At 42.8% G+C, this 14697-nt stretch overlaps 1 protein-coding gene across 1 annotated transcript in view; it reads right to left on the bottom strand.

The window, feature by feature from the left end:
- The window catches only part of LOC136884644 (uncharacterized), a 148329-nt gene that overhangs the window by 124602 nt on the left and 9030 nt on the right, over window positions 1-14697 (bottom strand). The gene's annotated exons all lie outside the window — the stretch shown is intronic.

The raw sequence follows: 14697 nt of genomic DNA, 5'->3' as shown, positions 1-14697 counted from the left end.
CTGGTGTCCTCTCGACCGGTACACACGCAATTTGCTTGACCCCTACCGCTTTCAAGAACCCTTCCACTCTCCCTTACACTAACCCCGACATAGTTTCGTGCCACATGCTTATCAATGAATTGTCAGACACTCAGTCAATCACAATTCTGAAGAAGGACAATAGCATGTCCTCACGAAGAGGAGGACGGAGTAATACGCGATGACACAGCCCATTTCAGTCAAAACAACACGACACACACACAGTCAAATATTGTAATAATCCGTCACGAAGAGCAGTAAACCCTTTACTGTCAGCTGCTCTTCCACCGACTACCTTGCTCCTAGTAACCCCGTTTCGTCGACTATGACGGTCACATACCTAGCCTCATATAATAAGTATCTTCACGCTCCTTAAACATCCGTTCCACCGTCTAACTCCTCGTTTTTTGTATCGAAATCTTCTTCACTCTATACTTATTATCCTATCCTCCCACGTCCTTTTCATATTGACACATCAGCCAGGAAAGAAAAACGTAAAACTTCACAAGAAGCGCAATTATAGAAATGGTTGCTATGTTCTGACTGTATGAGTAATAATTGTGAAATAAACGAATACAGCAGAGGTGGTGGTGGTGGTGGTGGTGGGTATTGTTTTAAGAGGAAGTACAACTGGGCAACCATCCTGCATTAACACTAATCAGAGAGAAAAAATGAAGGGGTGCCATGAAGGTATCGGCCAAAGAAAGGCAAGGACCACGGAAGGCGTAAAAATGAAAAACTCTCTAGGCCTCGGAAACCTAATACCGTCGGGGTCGGAAAAGAACAAGAGTTGACCATGGGTGGTCGGACAGAATAGATGAAAGAGGGGAGCCTGGCGCAAGTAAGTGAAAGCAACGCCAGACTCACCTAGGGGTCCCGTAATTGCTAACCCACGCTCCAAAGATCAGAGCCCCTGGGCCCCCTTTTAGTCACCTCTTACGACATGCAGCGAAAACCGTGTATGTATTCTCCCGCCCCCACTCACTGGGGAAACGGGGCAATTGAATCGATTATTTCAGAAACCAATCAAGCACCAAGTCTGTCATTTTTGAGAAAATGAAGAAAACTGCCTAGCATCAGACAAAATGTTATGGTAGGGGTTTTAATATTTTAGTTTGAAAGTATTATATCTCTTAATACTTTCTAAGGAAAAATATTTTTTGCTTATTAACTTTGCTGTGAAAAATCCGAAAAAAATTCCACTTAACTGGTTTCTGGAATAAACGAGTGTTGCAAACATATTTTTATGGGATGATTCTTGCATTTTGAAAGGATTTTGTCATAAACCCCATATTTATGGACATAGAAAATATTTTAATAGGTTTATACTGCATTGCTGATACAAATATAATTATTAAAAGGATGAAATCAGCAATGCCTGCTCATCATGACAGGAGGTAATCAATCCTCATAAACAAACTCCACAGCACATTCCGTCTCTGTAGTAGGCCATTGTAAAATGCTGTCATAAAAGTGTTGATATTCCATCAGGTATGCTTTTAAGGCATTGAGGTCACGTATCTTCTCGATATTGATCGGCACCTAAAACCAACAATAACAGAGAATAATGTAGGGCTCAGACCAGGTACTTCCTTGTCTGAGTAAGAAATATAACCTTCTCCTTTTACCCTTGCATTAGGAATAATTTTACGTGTGTGAGTTTGTTTGTTTACCACTCCTCGTTTCCTTTAAGATACAGCTTCAGACATATCACTACGATTATAAAAACACTGCACTAAACAAAAGAAATGCTGTTTGAATCAGTTGTTCACAAAACTACGAACATGCGATTTCAGAAACACAACAAAGACAATCAAAACAGCTGAACAGCTGGCTATTCTGCATTCAGAGCAGCAGCACCAACCGGCAGGCTGCGCCACATCACAAAATGTACCAGCAGTTTACTGCAGAAACCGGCCAGGTTGTGTCACTTAACTGGTTTTTGAACCAAATACGAAATTCAACGTAATGCCTGACCATTATAGGATGGCGTTTCTTGACTAGTTTCAGTACCAAAATGTGCGTATACCCTCTTATTCTGCCATTAACTCATTTTTCATTTTTTGGCACTTGACTGCTTTCTGAAATAATCGATACAATTATCGTCTCTTAACATTAATAAGAGGAAAAATGGCAGGGACTGACCCTTCAAACAATGAAGGAAAGAAAAAGGACGGGCTACGAAGGACGTAAAGTGAAAGACATCTCCTAGACCTCGCAAACCTAATATTGTCGGGGTTGGAAGAGAGGACTCGGATAGGAAAGATGAAAGCGAGGAGCCTGGCACAAGCAATTACAAGACTCAGAGGCCCCATAGTCGCTAACTCGCTCTTGCCACCAAGGGGTCTCCTTTCAGTCGCCTCTTACGACAGGCCAGGAATAACGTGGGTGAGTTCCACCACCCTCATCCACTGTGGGAAAACACTAATCAGAAGACAAAAATGAAGAACTTTCATCATCATCATCTGTTTACCCTCCAGGTTCGGTTTTTCCCTCGGACTTAGCGAGGGATCCCACCTCTACCGCCTCAAGGGCAGTGTCCTGGAGCTTCAGACTCTTGGTCGGGGGATACAACTGGGGAGTATGACCAGTACCTCGCCCAGGCGGCCTCACCTGCTATGCTGAACAGGGGCCTTGTGGAGGGATGGGAAGATTGGAAGGGATAGGCAAGGAAGAGGGAAGGAAGCGGCCGTGGCCTTAAGTTAGGTACCATCCCGGCATTCGCCTGGAGGAGAAGTGGGAAACCACGGAAAACCACTTCCAGGATGGCTGAGGTGGGAATCGAACCCACCTCTACTCAGTTGACCTCCCGAGGCTGAGTGGACCCCGTTCCAGCCCTCGTACCACTTTTCAAAATTCGTGGCAGAGCCGGGAATCGAACCCGGGCCTCCGGGGGTGGCAGCTAATCACGTTAACCACTACACCACAGAGGCGGAATGAAGAACTTTACCACTACAAAATGACTGTGGTGTTTACTGATTTAACGATAAGCATAAATAGGCAATCCCCCTGCTGGGTGGGAATGGTAGAATAACACCCACGGTATCTCCTGCCAGTCGTAACAAGAGACTAAAAGTGGCCCTTAGGGGCTTTCAACTTGGGAGTGTGGGTTGACGACCTCGGGGCCCTTAGCTGAGTCCTGGTATTACTTCCACTTACTTGTGTCAAGCTCCTCACTTTCATCTATCCTATACGACCTCTCTTGGTCAACTCTTGTTGTTTTCCGACCCCGACGGTATTAGAGCACTTGAGGCATAGGGAGTCTTTAATTTTCACGCCACCGGACGAGTTAGCCGTGCAGTTAGAGGCGCGTGGCTGAGAGCTTACCTCCGGGAGGTAGTAGGTTCGAATCCCACTGTCGGCAGCCCTGAAGATGGTTTTCCGTGGTTTTACATTTTCACACCAGGCAAATGCTGGGGATGTACCTTGATATTAAGGCCACGGCCGCTTCCTTCCCACTCCTAGCCCTTTCTTGTCCCATCGTCGCCATAAGTCCTATCTGGTTGTGCGACGTAAAGCAACTAGCAAAAAATAACAAGTGAGATCGGATACGATAGATGAAAGTGAGGAGATTGGCACAAGTGGAAGCAATGTCAGGACTCGGCTAAGGGTCTTGTGGTCGTCGACCCACCCTCCCAAGTTAAAAGCTCCTTGGGGCCCTTTTAGTCGCCATTTACGACAGACAGGGGATAGCGTGGATGTTATTCTACCAACCCTACCCACAGGGGGACAAAATGACGGTATCGGCAATGGAAAGGGAAGGACCAAGGTGGGCGTGAGAATGAGAGACACAATAGGAATCGCAAATCTAATACATCGGCATCGGAAGAAAGCAAGAACGAATCAAGGGAGGTCCGATAGGGAAGATGAAAGTGAGGAGTTTTGCACAAGTAAGTAGAAGCTATGATAGATTCGTCTAGGGGCCCCACGGTCGCTAAGTCACATTTCCCCAAGTTGAGAGCCCCATTTAGTCGTTCTTTTGGTACACGGAGGATACGTTAAATGTGGTATATTCCCCCAACCACAGGGGTAGAGAGAATCGAAGCCGGACGGTAAGGTAAAGTGCTAATATAACGCAGACAACGACGTACAAACGCTAACCTCCGAATAGAAAGGGTCTCTTTCAGCGAAATAGCCTCCAGAACTAGAAACATGTTTCTGCTCCATGACGTTGCAATTGAAAGCAGAAAATTTTCGCTGCAGTTTCTTGTTAAGTTTCTTATTTAGCAGTGAGAACGCACTGACTACGCCTATGCGAAGAGAAAATAATAATGAAACGAAAACAAAAGGGGAAAATGTTTATTGTATTTTTTAAAAAATAATAGTTTTCTTGTTGTTTTGCTTGTTGTTTTAATGGGCCTAACATGTAGGTTATCGGCCAACAGTTTTCTTCAAGACTACGAAACATTTTTTATGTCGTTCTGGTTTACCTATGCTGGCATATTGGTTTCGTAGGTTCGGAAGATGTGTAGCGACGGCAGTGGTAGTGATTATTGTTTTAACGAGATACACTACCAAATATTCTGCATATGTTTTTGAGACAGGCTAGATGTGGTGGTGGTGATTATTGTTTTATTTCATTAAATTTTAATTCAGCTTTTTCCCGGTCTAGAAAGCCAAGAATAACAGCTGAGAGGACCCATCATGCTGACAACACGATACCTCGTAATCTGCAGGCCTTCGGACTGAGCAGCGGTCCCTTGGTAGGCCATGGCTTTCTGGAGCTGTTCCGCCATGGAATTTGGTAATAAGCTGTTTCTTTTTCAGATATAATACGTGTCCTTTCTCAGGAAGTTTGTATTTTTAAAAAAATAGTTTCGACAGAGGAAGTATAACTGGGCAGCCATCCTCTCTTAACATTAATCAGCATTAGTCAGAGGGAACGATGGAAGGGGCCCGACCCTTCAAAGAATGAAGGTGTCAGCGAAAGAAGGGAAAGACAATTACAACGTGAGATGGAATATTTGCTAGGTCTCGAAAACCTAATACCATCGGGGTAAGAGTGGTAGTGATGGTGGTGATTATTGTTTTAAGAGGAAGTACAACTGGGCAACCATCCTCTATTAACATTAATCAGAAGGAAAAGATGGAAGGGGCCCGACACTTCGAAAAATGAAGATATCAGCCAAAGAAAGATGTGAACCATGAAGAGCGTGAAAATAAAAGGCTTCTTAGGGCTCGAAAATCTAATAATGCAACGTCAGGGTCGAAAAAGTACAAGAGTTGACCAAGGGAGGTCAGATAGTGTAGGTGAAAGTGAGGAGAAGCAATTCCAAAACTCAGCTAAGAGCCCCGTGGTCGCAACCCACGCTCACTTGTTAAGAGCCCTCTTACAACAGGCAGGGGATACCGTGAATGTTATTCTATAGCACCCCACTCACAGGGGGTGTCGGGGTAAGAAATGTGCAAGAGTCTGATAGGAAAAACAAAAGCGAAGAGCATGGCACAAGTACGTGGAAGCAATGCTAGACTCAGCGGAGAAACAAGGTCTGCAACTCACACTGCCTACTCCCCTTTCTTGGTTGCCTTCTACGGCAGGCAGGGGATACCGTGGATTTATTCTACCTCCCCCAGCCACAGGAGTTTCGGGTCGTAAATGTACAGAAGTTGACCAAAGAAGGTAGGACACGAAAGATGATAGTGATCAGCCATGCAAAAGTGAAGCCATGCCAGACACAGCCAAGGGCCCCGTGGTTTGTGTGCTTGTTTATTTATTTATTTATTTATTTATTTATTTATTTATTTATTTATTTATTTATTTATTTATTTAATGCATTTACAGTATTTATTTTAATGTGAATATACAGGCTGTAAGCCCAATTACATTATTCAATCAATCAATCAATCAATCAATCAATCAATCAATCAATCAATTAATCAATCAATCAATCAATCAATCAATCAAATCATCACTTATCTGCATTAAGGGCAGTCGTCCAGATGGCGGATCCCCTATCTATTGTTTTCCTAGCCTTTACTTAAATTATTGTAAATAATTTGGAAATTTATTAAGCATCTCCTTTGGTAACTTATATTATTCCAATCCCTAACTCCCCTTCCTATAAACGAATATTTGTTCCAATTTTTCCTCCTGAATTCCAACTTTATCTTCAAACTTATTCGTCTACTAAGGTCATTCCATGCCATCTCTCCACTGACAGCTCGGAACATACCACTTAGTCGACCAGCTCGTTTCTTTTCTTCCAAGTCTTCCCAGCCAAACTCTGCAACATTTTCTTAACGTTACTCTTTTGTCAGAAATCACCCTGAAGCACTCATTCAGTGGTAGGCTACATTCAACCTACAAGTAATACAAATTAAATATTTAACATATAAGAAGAAAACAAAACGGAAAACTTACTTCTGTATTGGAGAGAATTGTCACGTACCCCGATGTATGCGGGATTCTCCCAATTTTCCTGGTGAAAAACCAACTCTGGATTAAACCCAGTCGAGGTAGGTAAAAATCCCGATTAGCAAAATTATAATATAATTATAATTTATTCTTTGCTGTTAATTGTCAATTACAGCAGAAGAATGAGAGGCTTTTTTTTTAAGGTGTTGTACAGTCAACATATTTGACGACGATATGAAAACGGTTATCGCGGTCGACGCCGTCTGGCTGTCTGCTCGTCAATTTCGACGTTCCGTTTTAGTCTAGGCCTACTACGTGGGAGAGTAAACCGAATTAATTAATTTTTTCGGGTAAACCCCCAATGTGTCACCAGAGATCTTTTACATGCCGACGTTGTACGACATAGAGTGTCGAATGGACTTTTTTTTGCCCTTCAAAAATCCGACTACCTCTGCCGGGTTTGAGCCTGCTATCCTGGGATATGGAGGCCCACACTCTATCACTGATCCACAGAGGAGGCTTTCGTCCAGTAAAAGCTTGGCAACACTGAAACTTTCTGTAAAATGTGGATTTCTTCAGTCATCAACTGCATATTGGAAATGTACACCTCAACCCATTCTCGAAAACTCTTCATACAAACTACTGTGGGACCAAGAAGTCATAACCGACGTCACGCTTACGCTCTAATCGATAAATCAAAAAGATCCGCATCCCTTATAGAAATTGCTTGTCCAAACACCTCCAATCTGCAAAACAACAATAGCCACAAAGATATCAAAATACACAGAACTGGCAATAGAAATACAACGCCTGTGGAAACTAGAATCAGTCACCACAGTTCCTATAGTAATATCATGTACTGGTGTTATTCCAAAAAGCTTGCACAGCTCTCTGGCCGCATTAAACCTGCATCATCACACATACGTAGAACTACAGAAAGCCACCCTCCTCAGCTTTTGCCACATTGTGAGAAAGTTCCTAGGAACAACTTTTCCTCTGACTCACTCCAAACAGCATTACGTTCCAGGCCGCAGTTCCAGTAATACTGAAGAACAGATTCCCAAAACGGGTACAAACGAAGTTGTCTGAAGTTGTTTGTATTTATTGTATAAATGTATATGTTGTAATTATTTCCGTTGTAAATTGTTACGGAGTATAGTGAATGTGCAGAGGTGAAAGAAGGTGTGGGGGTGAACAGGTCTCAAAATACGAAATTAAAGTTAAGATAAAATTTAACAAGGTTATATTTTCTATTCAAGATTAAGAAATAACAAATAGAACAGGTACTCAGTAGCCGAAACACAATTCGAAAATGTACAATTACAGTGATTACAGGATTTGGGCTCCGAGAGCCAGACACACAATTCTTGAGCTATAAGCCTAACCTTACAATATATAGAATTCAACAAAGGGGCAGAAGACCCCTATCATGCCCAGGAGCACTTGCTCCCAATTACACAGTAAAGCCTCCTCGAGGCGCGCAGAAAACAAAATTTTAGAAAGAGCAACCTGCTCTTAAGTTCGAGCCTATCAAAGGCCACACCAAACTCCACTTTCAAGTTGTCCTCCAAGGACATGAAAACAGGGGTAAAAATACCCAACCTACTGAGGCCTATTAAGTAAAAAAACAGGTCAATTACATGGCCTCTAAAATACCAACTTGAGAGGAGGCGTACTTGCACTCCTAATACACTTTATAGGCCTTTATTGCAAGGGCTCATCAGTAGTATAATAGGGGGATTCTGCCGCCTCCTCCTCCTCCCGCGGCGCGGGAAATTTGAATTTTGGCGGGAGATTTGAATTTGTAAACAAAGCCACGTGCTTTTTGACAGCTGTCATCGACAACAACGCATCGCTAACCTCACTGCTGCCATCTTGACGGGCCTAAACCTCAGTAGTGCCAACTTAACCTAACTAGCGTGAGGTAAACAAAGCCACGTGTTTTTTGACAGCCACGTGCTTTTTGACAGACAACAACGCATCGCTAACCTCAGTACTGCCATCTTGACGGGCCTAAACCTTAGTGGTACCAACTTAACCTCACTAGCGCGAGATAAACAAATCCACGTGCTTTTTGACAGCCACGTGCTTTTTGACAGATTTGTAAACAAAGCCACGTGCTTTTTGACAGCTGTCATCGACAACAACGCATAGCTAACATCAGTACTGCCATCTTGACGGGCCTAAACCTCAGTGGTACCAACTTAACCTAACTAGCGTGAGGTAAACAAAGCCACGTGTTTTTTGACAGCCACGTGCTTTTTGACAGACAACAACGCATCGCTAACCTCAGTACTGCCATCTTGACGGGCCTAAACATCAGTGGTACCAACTTAACCTAACTAGCGCGTGGTAAACAAAGCCACGTGCTTTTTGACAGCCACGTGCTTTTTTGACAGCTGTCATCCGCCATCTTTAAACCACAGAGCGCTGTGCTGCCCTCTTTATCGTAGTAGATGTAAAATTCGTCACCTGTCATCGGCAGTGCTGCCATCTTGGCGGACCTAAACCTTAGTGCTACCAACTTAACCTCACTAGCTCGAGATAAACAAATCCACGTGCTTTTTGACAGCCACGTGCTTTTTGACAGCTGTCATCCGCCATCTTTAATCCATAGAGCACAGTGCTGCCCTCTTTAGCTACTTACCTTTGAAATGTGGTGGCGGATAATTTGAAAAATGCTTTTTGACAGCAGCCATCTTGCATCGCAAACCGCAGTGCTGCCATCTTTAGCTAGATACCTGTGGTGGCAGACAATTCCACGTGACAGCAGCCATCTTTGAGCACAGTGCTACCCCTCTTTGTGGCGGCGGGAAATTCCACGTGCTCTTGTTTGGAAACAAATTCACGTGCTATTTTCTGACAGCTGTCATCCGCCATCTTGCATCACAAACCTCAGTGCTACACTCTTTAGTTGAAATGTGGGGGCGGCAAATTCTAAATGCTCTTGTTTGGAAACAAACCTATGCGCTTTTTTGACAGCTATCATCCGCCATCTTTAATCCAGAGAGCACCGTGCTGCCCTCTATGTCGTGGCGGTAAATTCCACGTGCTTTACAAACCCATGTGCTTTTCTGACAGCTGTCATATGCCATCTTTAATCCAGAGAGAACAGCGCTGCACTCTATGTGGTGGCGGCAAATTCCACGTGCTTTACAAACCCATGTGCTTTTCTGACAGCTGTCATCCACCATCTTTAATCCAGAGAGAACAGTGCTGCACTCTATCTGGTGGCGGCAAATTCTACGTGCTCTTGTTTGGAAACAAACCTATGCGCTTTTCTGACAGCTGTCATCCGCCATCTTTAATCTAGAGAGAACAGTGCTGCACTCTATATGGTGGTGGCAAATTCCACGTGCTCTTGTTTGGAAACAAATTCTACTCGCTCTTCAGCTGTCATCCACCATCTTTAATCAAGAGAGCACCGTGCTGCCCTCTTTGTGGTGGCGGATAATTTGAAAAAAATATTTTCGACAAGCAGCCATCTTTAATCCAGAGTGAACAGTGCTGCTCTCTTTAGCTACTTACCTTTGAGGCGGTTAATTTGAAAAATTCTTTTCGACAGGCAGCCATCTTTAATCCAGAGAGAACAGTGCTGCCCTCTTTAGCTACTTACATTTGAGGCGGTTAATTTGAAAAATTCTATTTAACAAGCTGCCATCTTTAATGAAAAGAGCATCGTGGTGCTATCTTGCGGGTAAATTTTACGTCACAGCTGTCATCCACCATCTTGCATTGCTAACCTTAGTGCTACCCTCTTTAGCTACTTACCTTTGAAAAAAAAATCTATTTGACAAGCTGTCACCCGCCATCTTGCATCGCAAACCTCAGTGCTGCACTCTATGTGGTGGCGGATAATTTGAAAAAATCTTTATGACAAGCAGCCATCTTTAATCCAGAGAGAACAGTGCTGTCATCTTTAGCTACTGCCATCTTACATCGCTTACCACGATGCTGCACTCTTTAGTTGAAATGTGGTGGCGGTAAATTCGAACAAGTTTAATCACGCATCGGGAAAGCTAGAGTAAGCACGTGCTGCAGTGATGACGTCATCATGCATGTTTAGACTTGTCCGTTTTCTTAAGAGTAAGTCGGTGTGAAGGAATGTGGTAGCGGTAAATTCGAACAAGTTTAAACATGCATCGGGAAAGCTAGAGTAAGCAAGTGCTGTTGTGATGACGTCATTGTGCATGTTTAGACCTGATCGTTTTTCTTAAGAGTAAGTCGGTGTAAAGCAATGCAATAAGTACAACATTTTTTGAATGCGATCAAATATTTATTTACAAATGTACTACAACAGTGTTCGTTTTTGCTGCTGATGAGGTTGGTGTGCTTCTTAACAACGTATGCTTCTGAAATGCCTCCTGCAACATTCAAATTAAACAAAGCATTTAGAAATATATTATACTAAGTATGTTATGCTTTACAGAGAAGATCATATACTTCTTACCTTGCTGTTATTCCTTTTCGGAATCATCATCATCATCATCATGAGGTACTAGAGAAAGTTCATTCATACACTGTGTACAGTGTTCAATCCTCGGATTTGGTCCATCCCAATCATCATCACCATTTTCTCCTCGATGCTTGTAATGTCGTTCACAAGTTCTGCATAAAGCTACTTCGATTGACATCTTACTGTGTAGAGGAAGGATGTCCCAAAAATTATGTACGTAAGAGGCAGCGTACGTATATAAAAATCCTGGTGGTAAGTATTGAATAAGATGTTTCGGCATCGACGATCTACGTTTATAGAACATCTTAATAGCCTCACTCACTCGTGAAACATAAATAAGATGTTGCGTATGAGCATGCAAACAGCATGCACATTTACAGTTTTGTTCCATAGCGTACGATGTCGAAGCACACACTAATGAAAATGATAAAGATCTATTCTTATTTATAGTCTCGTAACAATATTCGTTAGCGGATGGTAAGTAACATCACTCATATGAATAATAAGACAATAGGCTGCTGTGTTAGAAGGAATGTTTTCAGATGTTTCAAATTCTAAACGAATATCAACTGGAGATTCTTTTATAGATTCTTCATGATAAGAGCAGTCTATAACTACAATCGGTGCTTTATTTTTAAATTCTTGAGGTGTAAATAGCGGACGATCTTCTTTCTGATAATACGATGATTGAAATTTACAAAACATGTCATAGAGCATCCCAAACTTATTTTTCTCAAAGTTAATGTCGATGTTTTCGTAGGGATACGTAATTCCGTTGAGATATAGTCGAACGTGTCTTAATTTGCAGTGATCAAACAGTGAGCTATCTTTTTCGTGATTGAATTTACGATTAGTTTGAAATCCAAAAATAATGTACAAGGGCTTCTCAGTAAAACGTGATGTTTTAACAGCCCAGCTATGCTTGTTTGTAGGTGGTAACACAGGATATTCATGCAGCTCCCAACTTCTAAAACGTATAGGTAATGGTGTATCATTTTCTACAATCTTGAGCAATCGAGGTTTTTCACGATCAGATAAGGTTACATGTGGAATCCGCCATAGTATACAATGCAGTGTTATTTGTTTACAAATTCAAATCTCCCGCCAAAATTCAAATCTCCCGCCAAAATTCAAATTTCCCGCCAGAATTCAAATTTCCCGCGCCGCGGGAGGAGGCGGCAGAATCCCCCTATTATACTACTCTCATCCCATACTAGAGAGGTGACTTATAGAAGAAAAATGTTTACATTACATTAAGGAAGAAACGGTTGAGAATATAAGTTCACCTCAACGCAATATGAGTGGGCGCTCGAGAGGGTTAAGCACTCTCTATCCCAATATGTAGTTTAAAAGATAGAATTGATACTCGGTGTCTTTACATTTTAGGAGAAAAGTTACATGGTAGAAAGGCTTCGGACCTGCCCCGAGAGTTAAACTGCTGAGCTAGCAAGAAAAGAATTTATTAAACGGCCATTACCTGGTGGCTGAACTGCTGCCCGAAGAAAGAGGCGCTTCCCGCCCCCTGCTACGTACTTTACACACTGATAGATGTTACTGAACTGTCGCGGAGACCCGAAAATCAGCAGTTTATATACCCTCGTGGAAAGTTCGAGGCGTTTCAGGAATGAGAACACCCTCCCACAAGAATTTTATTGGCTAACCACGAAAACCCCTACACTAGATGAGGAAGAAACACATTATTGGTGGAAAATTAATTACAGAAAATTATGATTGGCCAGTTTCAAAACTGGCAGAAAGAAAGGGTTAATATTGCCAACTTACACAATAACTGAAAGAAATTTAACAAAGAACAAACTTATGAATTCAAAATTTCTCCAAAAAACACAGTTCTTTCACTTCGCACTAGGGTGCATAATTGTAGTCCTTCAGTAGTGCCATCTGGAAGAGAATGTCCACACTTCTTACTACAGGCAAAACAAAAATACATCGAAAACGACCCAGTTCAGAAACTTCAAAATTTACAAGTAGTGACATCTTCTAAAAGACTTGAGAATTAACACAGTAGATAAAGTTCAGACTTCCTCCAGTAGAGGAGTTTCAACTGGCGCAAGGTTTGAATTAGCGGCGTGGAGGTGTACCACCCGGTACAGACCTCCCCCCCCCCCCCAAAGTTCCTCCAAGGGGTAACACAGAAGAACATAAACTTTTGTTTCAAAATAAGGTCCAAGTTATGATGTTGATATAGAAGTTAATTGCGGAAGTATTTGCCAACAAGTTTTCTTAAAATGATTGGATCCAGTTTTGAAATTCTTTGATTACTATTGATGTAATGTCTTTGTGCTTGTAGAAGTTGAATTCAGAAGGAAAAACCTTTAATTCTTGAAAGTCGAGAATTTTTTTTTAAGTCCACCAGATATTGTCATTGTATTCAAAAATAGTAGTAATGTTGATATTAAATGTCCATGTAGCTGATTACATATATCCAAGGTTGATTAAGTTAGACGGCCAGACCGGCGGCTACTGCTTGTGTCCAGAGGAGGCCGCTCGGACCCCTCAAGTACCCTGAGATACCGCTCGCCCGCACTATGAGAGGAGTGGAGTTGAAGCACGCCGCGCCCGCGGCGAACATGCAGGTCGCGGGCCCGTTACAGGCTGTGCGCCGCACATCAGCCTCGGCCGGGAGGAGGACTCCGGCTCGACGTACACTGGTTGGCCTCCCTGGAGAAGGGCGGGCCCATACCCTACCTCAGTAGCGGTACGGCGCCGCGCTGCTGCGGGGGCACTGAAACATTAAAGCTCGGCGGCAGAATTTTGTTGGACCAGAATGATTTTAGGGTACATTCATTGTGGTGGAACTGAGGGGCCAGCGGCGTAGAAATATTTATTTCATTTGAAAGCCACTGTGTGTTGTTGGGCAGGAGACGGGAGCGTGGTAATGGCCGTGGTAAGGGCAGGATGGCAGTTTAACTGGTCGGGGAAGGTTTACAATAAATGGTTACACACAAAGGAAACAGATTCCAAGGGCAGAAGGCCTTAAAAGTGAAACCCCTCAAACAAAAATATAACCTTCATATTTCTTTCAAAATTATATGAAGCAAGTTAACACAGAAATTACACCGGTTTCACCTGTGACAGGTGAACCCTAAATATCCTCTCGGTGGCTGGATTGCTTAGCAATAAGGTAACGGGAGTAAGGAAATCGAGAATAGTACACGGCCCATGAAATCTGGGGGCAAGCTTGCCCGCGGGAACAAAATCCTTGACCATCACCTGGTCGCCTACCTTCAAATTGGTGGGTCTCCGTCTACGATCATATCTTTCCCTAACCTTTTCATGAGACACTTTAAGATTGGCTTTAGCCTTCTTCCAAAGATCTTTAATGTTATCGGGATCTATTGTCTCAGGTAGAATGTCACTCAGAGACCAGAGGTTAGAGAGCGGCGTGTTGGGAACACTCTTGAACATCAACGAAGCTGGAGTAAATTTATGTGATTCATGAACAGCCGAGTTCAAAGCAAAAGCTAACCAATGCAGGGACGTGTCCCACCTAGAATGATCTTCATGATGATAGGCAATAAGCGCGGACCTGAGATTACGATTAACCCGTTCAGCCAGAGAAGGTTGAGGGTAATAAGCAGAAGTTGTCACATGAGAGATGGACAGGTCAAAGCAGAATTTACGAAATAGATTAGATGTGAAAGCCTTAGCATTATCAGACACAATATATTGACACGGACCAAAAGAAGTAAAGATTGAATTTAGACAAGTAATGGTGGATTGAGCGGTAGCCAGCTTAGTTGGAAATAACCAGGAAAATCTTGTAAAACCATCTACACATACAAAGATGAACTTGTTGGCATTTCCCTTTGACTGGGGGAAGGGTCCTACATAATCAATGTACAGGCGT

This window comes from Anabrus simplex, chromosome 1, assembly GCF_040414725.1.
Source record: "Anabrus simplex isolate iqAnaSimp1 chromosome 1, ASM4041472v1, whole genome shotgun sequence".
Classification (NCBI taxonomy): domain Eukaryota; kingdom Metazoa; phylum Arthropoda; class Insecta; order Orthoptera; family Tettigoniidae; genus Anabrus; species Anabrus simplex.
Note: the sequence above shows the minus strand (reverse complement) of the source record. Positions and strands in the feature narration are given on the sequence as shown.